This window comes from Heterodontus francisci, unplaced genomic scaffold (assembly GCF_036365525.1).
Source record: "Heterodontus francisci isolate sHetFra1 unplaced genomic scaffold, sHetFra1.hap1 HAP1_SCAFFOLD_43, whole genome shotgun sequence".
Lineage (NCBI taxonomy): Eukaryota > Metazoa > Chordata > Chondrichthyes > Heterodontiformes > Heterodontidae > Heterodontus > Heterodontus francisci.
The window spans coordinates 16,056,084-16,070,234 of NW_027141852.1; the positions used below are offsets into that span (position 1 = coordinate 16,056,084).

Consider the following 14,151-nt stretch of genomic DNA (forward strand, 5'->3'; position numbering starts at 1 on the left):
ACAGAACATTCACATAATGTGAGCTCTGAGATCTGTTCAGATCCCATTCCCAAGACCTGGAAAGTGGGATTGGGCTGGATCGCTCTTTTTCAGCTGGCACAGACACGATTGCTAAATGGTCTCATTCTGTGCCATAAATTTTCTCCATTTTCTATGTTCTATGAAGTGAGGTGTGATTGGGAGGGGCAATTCCACCAGGGTTATATTTTCTACCAAAACAATGACACAAGGGATACTTCACTTTTTTATTCATTCATTCATGCGATGTGGGCATTGCTGGTCAGGCCAGCATTTACTGCCCATCCTTAATTGCCCTTGAGAAGGTGGTGGGGTGGGCTGCCTTCTTGAACCACCCTTGAGTGAGTGTGGCATCAAGGATCCCTAGCAAAATTGAAGTCACTGGGAATCCGGGGGAAAACTCTCCACTTGCTGGAGTCGTACCTCGCACAAAACAAGATGGTTGTGGTTCGTGGAGGCCAATCATCTCAGCCCAGGACATTGCCTCAGGGGTTTCTCAGGGTAGTGTCCTAGACCCAAACCCAGCTGTTTCATTGACGACTTTCTCTTCAACATAAGTCAGAAGTGGGAATGTTAGATGATGACTCACAACTCTTCAGATACTGAAGCAGTCTGTGCCTGCAAGCAGCAAGACCTGAACAACATTCAGGCTTGAGCTGATAAGTGGCAAGCAACCTTCTGGCCACACAAGTGCCAAGCAGTGAACATCTCCAATGAGAGAGAAAAAAAATCGACCTTTTGATATTCAGAAGCATTATCATCGTTAAATCCCCCACCATCAATATCTTGACCAGAAACGTAACTGGACCAGTCACATCTATGCTGTGGCTATAAGCGCAGGTCAGAGATTACGAATTCTGCAGCAAGTATCTCACCTCCTGACACCCCAAATCCTGTCCACCATCTACAAGGCACAAGTCAGGAGTGTGATGGAATACATCCCACTCAACAACACTCAAGAAGCTCAACATCATCCAGGACAAAGCAGCGCACTTGATCGGCACCTAACCCGCCACCTTAAACATTCAATCCCTCCACAACCAGTAAACAGTGGCTGCAGTGTGTACCATCTCCATATGCACTGCAGCAACTCGCCAAGTATCCTTCAACAGCACCTTCCAAACTCGTGACCACTACCACCTCGAAGGACAAGGGCAGCAGATGCATGGGAACTCACTACCTGCAGGTTCCCCTCCAAGTCACTCACCATCCTGACTTGGAACGATATCGCCATTTATTCACTGTTGTTGGGTCACAATCCTGGAACTCCCTCCCCAACGGCAGTGTGGGTGTTCCTGCACCATATGGACTGCATCAGTTCAAGAAGGCAGCTCTCCACCACCTTCTCAACGGCAATAGGAATGGGTAATAAATGCTCGCCTTATCAGCGATACTCACACCCAAGAATGAATAAAAACCAAATCACTCTCCACAGATTCCCCACAATCTGGGCTTGGACATTTACTTCAGGAGCACAGAGCTTTATATCACTGCAACATGAGTTCCAATCTTCATATTCTGTTCACTTTTCACATTATTTTCTACCAGTCCACGAGCTTTTATTAATTCAGTATTCGGGTCTCTGCTCCTCAACCGTTTCTAACATCTCACCTCTTCCAAAAAAACACTCTGATCTATCGTCGGTAGTCGATGACCCCTCATTTTAAACTCCATCTGCCAAAGCATTGCTCACTCACTTAATCTATCAAGAAGATTTGAAAATAAATTTTTTGCCAAAGGATAATTTTCTGCATCTGCTCCCTCGCCATTTGCTTTTCCCATTTGTCTTTCACTTGGTGCAAATCCAGGGAAAGTAATGATGGAAGGAAGGAGGGGAGGAATAATCCTGCTCCGTTTCGTGATCCCTATTTGATCTTCATTCCACTGCAGTTTGGGTGAAGAATTCCAATTGTCTGTCTCAATTTTAATAAAGTGTAACAAATTCTGGAATCACTGTCTGGACATTGACAAGAACAGGTTTCGAGGCTGATTTCACACATGAGCTCACCCAACATAAATAATACACGAAACAGCTCATAAACTCGCGACAAGGATGGGATTCGAACACACGTGTGCAAAGCACAATGGATTAGCAGTCCATCGCCTTAACCTCTCGGCCACCTTGTCACCTTCAGCACAGCTTCTGGCAGTGCAGCCAGCTGTGGAATGATGGAAATATATCTTCTGTAAGGAAATGAAGTTGGGAATGGAGCAGTGGGCAACATTTCCAGACCATGTCCAACACGTTTCTACTCAGTGTGAAAACCCACCACGGAAAGACTGGAACATACAATCATTTCATCACATCATGATTAACATCACTCAGACACCTGAACCATTAGGTCACTGATGAAGTCATGATGACCGAATTTCTCATGAAATGAAAACTGAACTAACTGACTGGAAGAATTGCTTTAACCCCACATGATCAGCGAGGCACAGCATCAGGCCAACATGTCGGGTGGTGTAAACAGATATCACTGCATCTGATCTTCACCAGAACAGAGAGTGAGATGTAACATTGATCATCAAACAGACTGTGAGAGAATACAACAGAATAAAACACATGGAGAGACACTGTGGAATAACAAATAGATTTGATTGGAATGTTGAAATTTTGATTGGAATGGATAAAACACCAGAAACAGCAGATTAAATTGGGATTCTCATCATTATATTGATCTGGGACAGAAAAGAGAAACTGATGGAAAGAAGAGAAGAAGGAAGAAAAGAAAGGATGGAACTGTTCAATCTTTTCAGTTTTTTCACTCGCCCATCAAAGCTGATAAAAAAAAGTTGCAAATAACAGAGAATTTCACCAAAAAGGGAGATTAAATGTTGCTGAAACCTTGGATCGAAGGATGCCCCAAAAGATCACCTGTTTAACTGTCTCCTCACTGGGGGATTTCAATCAGTGAGCAATATTATTCTCTACTTTTTTTGTTAATTGGTCCCAGAACTGTCACTTGGAATTAATATCTGTGTTCCGACACCTGAATAATAAAATTGTGAGTTTCTCGATATTTTCTGGACACAGTTCCTGCTGAAAGAACTAAGAACTCTTTTCTAATTTGCACAATACTCTATACACACTCATCAAGCCTGCTAAGCTAGCATCCTTGGTGCTGCTCTCTCTTCTCCCAAACTTCATCTCATGTGACTGTTCCATCATCACTCTGACAGTGGGAGGGGTTGATCCCACTATCTTCAGCATTAACCCTTCACATCCTTATACCACACTGTCTGTCCAAAAGAAATGGGTGGAGGGAACTTCCTTCATTTATCAAAACACCAACAGCAGCACAGTGGCGCAATGGTTAGCACCGCAGCCTCACAGCTCCAGCGACCAGGATTCAGTTCTGGGTACTGCCTGTGTGGAGTTTGCAAGTTCTCCCTATGTCTGTGTGGGTTTCCGCCGGGTGCTCTGGTTTCCTCCCACCTCCAAAAGACTTGCAGGTTGATAGGTAAATTGGCCATTGTAAATTGTCCCTAGTGTAGGTACGTGGTAGGAGAATGGTGGGGATGTGGTAGAGAAGATGGGATTAATGTAGGATTAGTATAAATGGGTGGTTGCTGGCTGGCACAGACTCGGTGGGCCGAAGGGGCTATATCTCTAAATAAGAAAAGTAAAATAAAAGCTACCAGTCGTAAATCAACTCAAACCCATTAGAGAGATAGAGGGAGACTGTCAGAGAACTTCCTGCATCCAGTCCTGACCCTGTCACGCTCAGCAGCTTCTCACCCAGACCCCACTCTCATCAACACTGAACATTGTTACCGAGACCCTTCAAATACTGTTTAAAAAAGGGAGAAAAATTCAAACTTTATCACAGCTAGATTGAATAGAACAAAGTTTAATATCTTCTCGTCGTCACTCGGTAACCACATGAGACAGTCCTTAAATCAGTAGCATAAATTATCAGCTGGAAGAATGTTTGTCATTGGGTTGAATCATTATTTTGTGAGGAATGTTCCAGCATCATAAACCAGGGGAACGTGTTGACTGAGCTGTGTCTTCATCTCTTCTGGACAGTTCACCCTTCATTCTGCTTTGATTCACTTTCCCAAAGCGGATCTGCAGATTCTCAAATCCGGAGACTGGGTTTTCTTATTTTGTTCCTTTTGATTTTTCTTGCTCCTGAATGATAATATATTCCAACCTCGGATCAACCTTGCCCTGTCTCCCAGTCTTGGTTAAAAGCGACAAATAACGGCAACAACATTCTGAAACAAACAACACGGTCACATTCTGCTTCAGTGAGATTAATGCTGAGGCCGTTTCTGTGTCGAATGCGATTGTGAACAAATTTCTCTTAAGGAAATTGTGAGTGATCAAGTATTTGCACTGAATTTCTGTGCAAGAAGGGACAGTTTCAACCAGCCATTCCCAAATCACTTCCTTCACAAAGACAAAGACTGTGCTGTCTTAACATGTGAATCAACTTCACAAACAAATTTGAACTCAAAGTTCAGGAGAAGACAGAGATGTGAATGATTGACAGTGTAATCTTTAAATCATAATTTTCCGTTTCTTCGTTGAAGTGAGGCTCAACCCTAAGCCACTAGAGATCGCGGAAAGCTACAAACTTGGATCCAGAAATCAGAAAAGTAGTGAAACAGTTGGTGAGTACATTGTGACACTGAAGAATTTATCACCACATTGCAACATTGGCACATTCTTAGACCGTACATTATGAGACAGATTTGTGCTTATATTGGTGGATGAGGAAAGATACTAAACACACAAAATCCCAATTTGAGCTAGTGTGCAAGATTGCTCTTTCCACGGAGATAGCATCAAAGAATGCTCGTGAATTTCATCCTATGGCAGTAAACAGTAGCACACTTCAGAGGAACTTAAACACACTGGTAAAATGGGCTTTCACACAACAGATAAAATTTTACACAGAGACTTGTGAAGTGATACAGTTTGGGAGGAAGAATGAGACAATGTACACCAATCTTTTGTGATCAAGGTTTGAAAAGGTTGCTAAGAGCCAACAGGACACTTGGCTTTATTAATAGAGGCATAGAGTAAAAGCAAATAAGTTATGCTAAACCTTTATGAAACACTGGGGCTGAATGACCTACTCCTGTACCTCCAAGGAAAGCTTCCACTCCAGGCTCGGACACCCTCTTCAGGATCACTCTCCATACATCCCGCCACTCCACACACGGATATCTCCCTCAGGATCAGATCACAGCTCCACAGTCCTGCCACATCCAGTCGTGAATGGTGGTGGATAATTAAATAACTAACAAGATGAGGAGGCTCCAAAAACATTCACATCCTCAATGATGGTGGTGCTGAGCACGTCAGTGCAAAAGATGAAGCTGAAGCATTTGCAACCATCTTCAGTCAGAAATATTAAGTGGATTTGATCTGTGCTAATTTCAGCTCCTCATGCTCGCTGGTGCCTTGGTTCTCTGGTGCTAATTTCAGAGTAAATCATGCAGCTTGACAATTGGAGCCAAAGAAAAAGACACAGGAGAGGTTGAAAGTGCCAAAACCTGGTTTTGAACCAAGAACTGTTTAAGTGTTAGTACAGCACGAACTCAACAAAGCTATTTCAACAACACACTAAAGCCACCATTCTGTCACTGCTTTGGAAGACAATATATACATTAAAGTGTTTGTAAAAAGTTACAGAACACAACATGTGAGTAATATTCCCCATTGTTTTCTCAACACTGAGGGATTGTGAAGTGGGACACAGCCAGAAGTCCCACTGTGCCACACTGACCCTGAGCTGTGAGTGAAATGAGATAAAGTTCAATCTTTAGCAGAGAGATTCTGGAGAGAGGTAAGAGTCCTGAATCAAGGAAAGACTTTCTGACACAATAAAAGCAAAATACTGCAGATGCTGGAAATCTGAAATAAAAACAAAAAGTGCTGGAAATACTCAATAGCTCTGGCAGCATCTGTGGTGAGAGAAACAGAGTTAACGTTTCTGGTCTGTGACCTTTCATCAGAACTGACACAGGTTAGAAAAGAATTAGGTTTTAAACAAGTGACGGGGAGGGGCATGTGGGAGAGAACAAAGGGGAAGGTGTTTGATAGTGCAGAGGGAAGGAGAGATTAAATAACAAATCTGTCCGGGGACAAAGGCAAAGAGTATGTTAATGCTTGTGGTTGCCTGACACCAGTCATGCTCTGATGTTATTGAACACAATGTTCAATTCACAAGGCTGTATAGTGCCGAATCAAAAGGTCAGGTGCTGCTCCTCGAGCTTGGGTTGATTTTCACTGGAACACTGGAACAGGCCAAAGACAGAAATGTTGACGTGAGAGCAGGGGAGAGTGTTGAAATGGCAAGCAACCCGAAGCTCAGGATCATGCTTTCGGCCTGAGCAGAGGTGTTCCATCTAATCTGCGTTTTGGTCTCCCCAGTTTAGAGGAGACCGCATTGTGAGCAGTGAATACAGTATACATAATTGAAAGAAGTACAAGTAAATCGCTGCTTCACCTGAAAGGAGTGTTTGGGGCTTTAGATAATGAGCAGAGAGGAGGGAAAAGGGCAGGTATTATATCTCCTGCGATTGCATGGGAAGGTGCCTTGGGAAGGGGACGAGGTATTGGGGGTAATGAAGGAGTGGACCAGGGTGTCGCGGAGGGAACAATCCCTTCGGAATGCTGACAGGGGAGGGGAGGATGCGTTTGGTGGTGGCATCACGCTGGAGGTGGCGGAAATGGTGGAGGATGATCCTTTAGATGTGGAGGCAGGTGGGGTGGAAAGTGAGGACAAGGGGAACTCTGTCGCAGATCTGGGAGGGAGGGGAAGGGGGAAGGCAGAGGTTGAGAGTCCTGTCAACTACACTGGGAGGGGGCGGGATGGGAGTAGTTGAAATCTGGTGATGTTGTTGAATTTAATTTTAAACACTCCTTGAACTCTCTGCTGATGAAGACTGAAAAAGGGAAGAACAACCACACAACAAGGGTCTCAAATCCAAGACCCTGAGATTAAAAGTCCCATGCTCTACCAACTGAGTTAACAAGGCCTGATACAGTACTTCTACTCTTTCTGTTATTGGACGGATGCAGCTGTTGGCTCCACCCCAAGGGCGGGAATTTGTTCCACCAACTATGAAGCAGTTTCCTATCAATTCCCCAGATTATCAGTAAATCCACTTCCAGAAGCCCCAAAGTGTGATATATTCCTCTCACTCATCAATAATAAAACTGAAATCTTTTTCCCTTCCAAATTCTGCCATCCATTTTGTCAGTATTTATTTCTCTCTCCTTTTTATTTAGTTCATGCATTTCTTCAGAATTTTTTTTTCAATTATATCTGAGGGAAGAAATGAACAGATCTGGCAGCTCAAAACTGGACATCCATGAGGCACTGTGGGTCATCAGCAGCAGCAGAATTGTATTTAAACACAATATGTTACCTCATGGCCTGGCATATCCCTCACTCTACCATTACCATCAAGCCAAGGGAGCAATAGTGGTTCAATGAAGTGTGCAGGAGGGCATGTCAGGAACAGCACCAAGCAGACCTAAAAATGAGTGAAGCGACAACACAGGATTACTTGCATGTCATATAGCGGAAGCAGCATGCAATAGACAGAGCTGAGTGATCTCACAACCAACAGATCAGATCAAAGCTCTGCAGTCCTGCCACATCCAGTCCTGAATGGTGGTGGATAATTAAACAATTAACAGGAGTACGAGGCTCCACAAATATCCCCATCCTTAATGATAAGGGAGACCAGTATATCAGTGCAAAATACAAGGTTGAATCATTTGCAACCATCTTCAGCCAGAAGTGCCAAGTAGATGATCAATCTCGGCCTCCTCCTGAGGTCCCCAGCATCACAGGTGCCAATCTTCAGCTAAATCCACTTCACTCCACATGATATCAAGAAATGGCTGAAGGCTCTGGATACTGACAACATCCTGGCTGCAGTGCTGAAGACTTGTGCTCCAGAACTAGCCACACCGCCCGCCAAGCTACAACACTGGCATCTACCCAGCAATGTGGAAAATTGCCCAGGTATGTTCTGTATACAAAAGGCAGGACAAATCCAACCCGGTCAATTCCTGCCCGATCTGCCTCCTCTTGATCATCAGTAAAGTGATGGAAGGTGTCATTGACAGTGCTATCAAGCAGCAGTTACACAGCCATAACCTACTCACCAATGCTCATTTTGGGTTCCGCCAGGGCTACTTAGTTCCTGACCTCATTATGGCCTTGGCCCAAATATGGACAGAAGAGCTGAATTCAGGAGGTGAGGTGAGGTGACAGTGACTGCTCTTGCCAAGGGCATCAAGGAGCCCTTGCAAAATTGAAGTCAATGGCAATCAAGGAGAAAAATCTCCACTGGTTGGAGTCATACCTTGCGCAAAGGAATATGGTGCTGGTTTTTGGTGGCCAATCATCTCAGTACCAGACATTGCTCAGGAGTTCCTCAGGGTAGTGGCCTCGGCCCCAACCGTCTTCAGTTGCTTCATCAAAGAACAAACAAAGAACAAAGAAAATTACAGCACAGGAACAGGCCCTTCGGCCCTCCAAGCCTGCGCCGATCCAGATCCTCTATCTAAACATGTCGCCTATTTTCTAAGGGTCTGTATCTCTTTTCTTCCTGCCCATTCATGTATCTGTCTAGAATCAATAAACTTCCTTCCATCATAAGGTCAGAAGTGGAAATTTTCACTGATGATTGCAAAATGTTCAGTTGCATTAGTAACTCCTCAGATACTGAAGCAGTCCGTGTCCACATGTAGAGAGACCTGGGCAAGATTGGGCTTGGACTGATAAGTGGCAAGTAACATGCACGCCACAAAAATGCCAGGCAATGACCATTTCCAACAAGAGTGAATCTAACCATCTCCCCTTGACAGTCAATGACATTACCATTGCTGAATCCTTCACAATCAACATCCGGAAGGGTTACCAATGAGCAGAAACTGAATTGGATCAGTCATATAAATACCGTAGCTACAAGAGCAGGTCAGAAGCTGGGAATTCTGCTGCAAGTAACTCACCTCCTGTCCACCATCTACAAGGCACAAGTCAGGAGTGTGATGTAATACTCCCCACTTGCCTGGATGAGTGGAGCTCCAACAACACCAAAGAAACTCAACACCATCCAGGACAAAGCAGATCACTTGATCAGCACTCCATCCACTACTTTAAATATTCACTTCGTGCACCACCAGTGAACAGTGGCAGCAGTGTGTACCATCTACAAGATGCACTGCAGCAACTCACCAAGCCTCCTTCGACAGCACCATCCAAAACCCCAACCTCGACCACCTAGAAGGACATTGGATGAATGGGAACACCACCATCTGCAAGCTCCCCTCCAAGTTACACATTGTCCTGACTGGGAACTATATCACCATTCCTTCACTGTCACTGGATCAAAATCTTGGAACTCCCTTCCTAACAACACTGTGGGTTTACGTACAACACATGGACTGCAGCAGCTCCAAAAAGGCAGCTCACCACCACCTTCTCAAGGGCAATTAAGGATGGACAATAAAGGCTGCGTTTGCTGACAACGCAACCACTAGGTGGCACAACACGCTTTCTCCCCCTGCTTTGCACCGGCCGCTTCCACCCTCCATAGTCGCTCGCTCCAGACCTCGCTGCTCCCCCCGCTACTTCCCTGGCCGATTGTCTCCCGATCATGTCACCCCATTCTCCAGTGGTTCGCTCACTCCCCACACCCCCTCCCCTCCAGCCACTAGCTCTAGGCTGCGCTGCTTCCCTTCTCTCGGCCACTTGCTCCCACGTTTGTCCAGTCTCCACGCACCGCCCGAAGAACCAAGGTGGGCTGCAAAGTGTGACGTAGGAGTGAGTAGTGAGTGGCCTAGAGGAGGGAAGTGGCATGGCCTAGAGCTGGCGGCTGGAGCGGGGGTTGGGGGGCAGAGAGCAAGCGGCCATAGAGCTGGATGACGCGAGTGGGGAACAATTGTCCAGGGGAGCATCGAGGTGTACAGCGAGCGGCTGAGGGGAGGAAGCATCGAGGCCTGGAGCGAGTTGCCGACGGGGGAGAGCTCCAGCCTCAAAGTCTCCTATTCAGCCGCTTCCTCCAGCTGAGTGAGGGGCTGGATACCTGATGACGCTTCAGCGCACATGTGCGAAGATGGACCAAGCGCGGATATGCGATGATGTTGGCGCTGCGCAATGACATCATCCTCCACATGTGCCACTTAATCCTGGCAAGATGTAGCTGTGCCTATGCACAGCTTGGCACAGTCCGATGATGTCAGCGGGCCGCTCCATTGACAGGAATCACATTGTGTCAGCAGTGCCCACATCCCATGAAAGAATAAAAAAGAGATTTACCACAATGGTAGCAGTGTGAGGGATTTCAGTTATGTGGAGAGATTGGAGAAGCTGGTGTTGTTCTCCTTGCAGCAGAGAAAATTCAGAAAATATTTGACACATTTGTTCAAAGTCATGAAGTTCTTCAATAGTTTAAATCAGGAGAAACTGTTTCCAGTGGTAAAAGGGTCAGTAAGCAGAGGACACAGATATCAGGTGATTGGCAGAAGAACCAGAGGTGACATGAAGAACCATTGTTTACACAGCAATGTGTTGTGATAAAGAAAGAAAAGACTTGCATTTATATAGCACCTTTCAAGACCACTGGACATATCAAAGCACTTTGTAGACAATGAAATACTTTTGAAGTGTAATCACTGTTATAATGTCAGAAATGCAGCAGCTAATACCCACAAACAGCAATGTGATAATGACCAACTGATCTGATTGAGGGGCAAATATTGATCACAACACCAGGGAGAATTGCTCTTCACTTGTTTGACATTGCAGCATGGGATCTTTTACATTCACCCAAACATGCAGACCAGGTCTTGGTTTAACATCACACCTGAAAGGCAACACCTTCAACACCCTCAGTGCTGCACTGGAGTGTCAGCTGTGAAATCTGAACCCAGAAGCTTGTGATTTCGAGGTGAGTGTGATCAACTGAGCCACAGCTTTTACCTGAGTCTCAATCCTTCTACCAACAATTTCTATCGGGTCTGTCACGACCCCTCATGATTGTGAACACCTCTATCAAATCTCCTCTCTAAAGAGAACAACCCCAGCTTCTCCAACCTATCCACATAACTGAAATCCTAACCACATGTTGCAGAAATCGATTTTTCCTCAAGTTCCTTCTGGTTTTGTGAGTCACCTTAAATCTATAACCTTCGGTTATTGACCTTTCAGCAGTTAGAAACAGTTCCTCAGTATTTACTCTACCTCAAACCTTCAAGGAAGCTCTGCAATGTAACTGAAAATCAAGTTGTCAGAAGTGGGATTTGAATACATGCCTCCAGTGAAAGCTGCAACCTGATCAGAGAAGCTGAAACCGCTCAGTCAACTCAACTGTTCAGACCTTTTTGACCTCGTCCTCACTTCTGTACTTGGAAAGGTTCGCTCAGTTCAGGAACTTGTTCAATGTTGCTGGAATGCTCAGTGATTGGGATATTAACTCCCCCGGGTTTTCCTGAGCTTGTTCTCGGTGTATGGGGATGTTTGTCCTGGGCTGTGGAATCTTGCATCCCTGTAATGGACATTAACCCACTGATTGAATCTGTATTCACTGCTTTCCACTGGTGCTGGGTAATTGCAGAGTGTGGAGCCGGAATGTTGCTGCTTGTCCCGGCCTCACTCACTCTGGGAAAGAGTGAATAATTGATGCATCTGTTTCTGTATCTGAAATGTGGCTTAGATCTGCTGTTATTAACCGAGGCAGCGCTGCAGAAGGATACGTTAATAATCTCTCACTAATCAACTGCAAACAGTCAGAATGTGTAACTTTGAGCAGCGCTTTCTACACCGTCAGGGCTGGAAAGTTGAGGGAGGGAGAGACACTGTCAGTATCTGAGTGGATACAGCACTGGACAGAGAAAGAGCCAATATACCGGGGCTGAGACACAGTGCATCTTTTCACATTTAATCACAATAATATCCACAGTCAGGAGCTGAAAATGATGAAAAACCGAATAGCAAGAGCAATATTAAGAAATGTAAGTAATTATAGATTAGCTGATCAGCTTTCACTGTGTTACCTGGTAGTCTACTGTTTTATATTCAATGCTGTCTCCACTGTGGCCAGGGAATGATTTCTTCTCAAAGGCTGAACATTAACAAAACTGCTTGTAATTTAAAATATTTTAAAAGTAATTCCATGGAGCGAATGGGGCAAAGTCAAATAACTGCACCAATTATAGGAGAGCTGGTTGGTGATGACGTGGATGTGTCTGCAGTGTGCAGGACCAGACTGTTTCTATAGATTCACAATGAATGTTCCATCTTTATTTATAACAGTAAAACTGATAGTGGACAATGGCTATTCTGGTTGCAGCAACCTGAAGCTTTAACTCATTAACACCCTACTTTAGGGTAATTTAGAAAGCATAACATGCAGCTCTGTCAGTTAGTATGTTTGTTTGTTAACCCACAATTTGATGGTTCAAGCACATAAATGGATGAGGCTTTATTAACTTAAACTCTTCTACATCTGCTATATTACTCTTGCTGTTGATTTTTCAAAGATAAGGTTCATCAAGTCTTTCTTTATGAAATCCATGCTGACTGTTTTATTATTTTTCATTTCCATCTGTATTTTCTACTTTGGAGGATTACAGGATATTATCATTTTTTTAATTCATTCATGGGAGGTGGGTGTCGCTGGCTAGGCCAGCATTTATTATCCATCCCTAATTGCCTTGAGAAGGTGGTGCTGAGCTGCCTTCTTGAACCACTGCAGTCCATGTGCTGCTGTTATGAAGAGAGTTCCAGGATTTTGACCCAGCAACAGTGAAGGAACGGTGATACAGTTACAATTCAGGATGGTGTGTGGCTTGGAGGGGAACTTGCAGGTTGTGGTGTTCCCATGCATCTGCTGCCCTTGTCCTTCTCGGTGATAAAGGTCGCGGGTTTGGAAGGTGCTGTCTCAGGAGCCTTGGCACATTGCTGCAGTGCATCTTGTGGATGGTACACACTGCTGCCGCTGTGTGCCAGTGATGGAGGGCATGAATGTTGTAAATGGGGTGCCAATCAAGCGGGCTGCTTTGTCCTGTTGAGTTTCTTGAGTATTGTTGGAGCTGCACCCAGCCAGACAAGTGGAGAGTATTCCATCATACCCCTGACTAATGTCCAGGCTTTGGGGAGTCAGGAGGCGAGTTACTTGCCGCAGGATTCCTAGTCTCTGACTTGCTCTTGTAGCCATAATATTTATATGGCTACTGCAGTTCAGTTTCTGCTCAATGGTAACCCCCAGGTTGTTGAGAGTGGGGGATTCAGCGGTGGTAATGCCATTGAATGTCAAAGGGAGATGGTTAGATTCTCTCTTGTTTGGGATGGTCATTGTCTGGCAGTTGTGTGGTGAGAATCTTATACATCTTTATTGTAGGGTACTCTATTGTACTGTTGAGTGACTACACTTTAAAAGTCCTTCCTTCATTGGCTGTAAAAGGGTTTACAATGTCCTGTGGTCGTGAAATGCAAGTCTTGCTTTTTCCATTGTTATCAGTGTCATTGTGATCAAAAGATAGGATTCATGAGCACAAAGTTTAAATCAATTTTGATTAAAATAATGTAAAAGCATCTATATTTTTGCACTGTACTTAATAATCTCCATCTTCCTATCCTTACCAAGTACAATGTCTTTGACCCTGAAATTGATTCCACAATCGCAGTCCCTCAGACAATTTCAGCTCAGTTCTGATGAAAGGTCACAGATCTGAAACGTTAACTCTGTCTCTCTCTCCACAGATGCTGCCAGACCTGCTGAGTATTTCCAGCATTTTCTGTTTTTATTTCAGATTTCCAGTATCAGCAGTATTTTGCTTCTGTGTTACTTTGAAAGTTAAAACTGACCCACCTGTCTGCAATTCACACTGGGGTCTCCCATGAAATGATTCTGTAAAATGTTGATGTAATGAATACAGACTCCGAGCACAGAGCTTCCTGTGGGGAATTGGGGATATGAAAACCAGCAGACTCTGCAGGAATTTCCACTGGGAGCACAAATTCACAAAATCTACCTTTTATATATCGATTCATTTTGATTGTCCTTCTGGAAAATTATTTTGAAGCAATTTAAACATCAACCCACAGCTCCATGACTGGGTCAATTATGAGGTCATCCTCTGACAGGTCATGT

At 44.5% G+C, this 14,151-nt stretch overlaps 1 non-coding gene across 1 annotated transcript; it reads right to left on the reverse strand.

Moving 5' to 3' along the window:
* Positions 1-2,063: 2,063 nt before the first annotated feature.
* trnas-gcu (transfer RNA serine (anticodon GCU)) lies at positions 2,064-2,145 on the reverse strand. The gene has a single exon. It is a non-coding gene; the product is annotated as a tRNA-Ser (tRNA).
* Between the last annotated feature and the right edge of the window lie 12,006 nt (positions 2,146-14,151).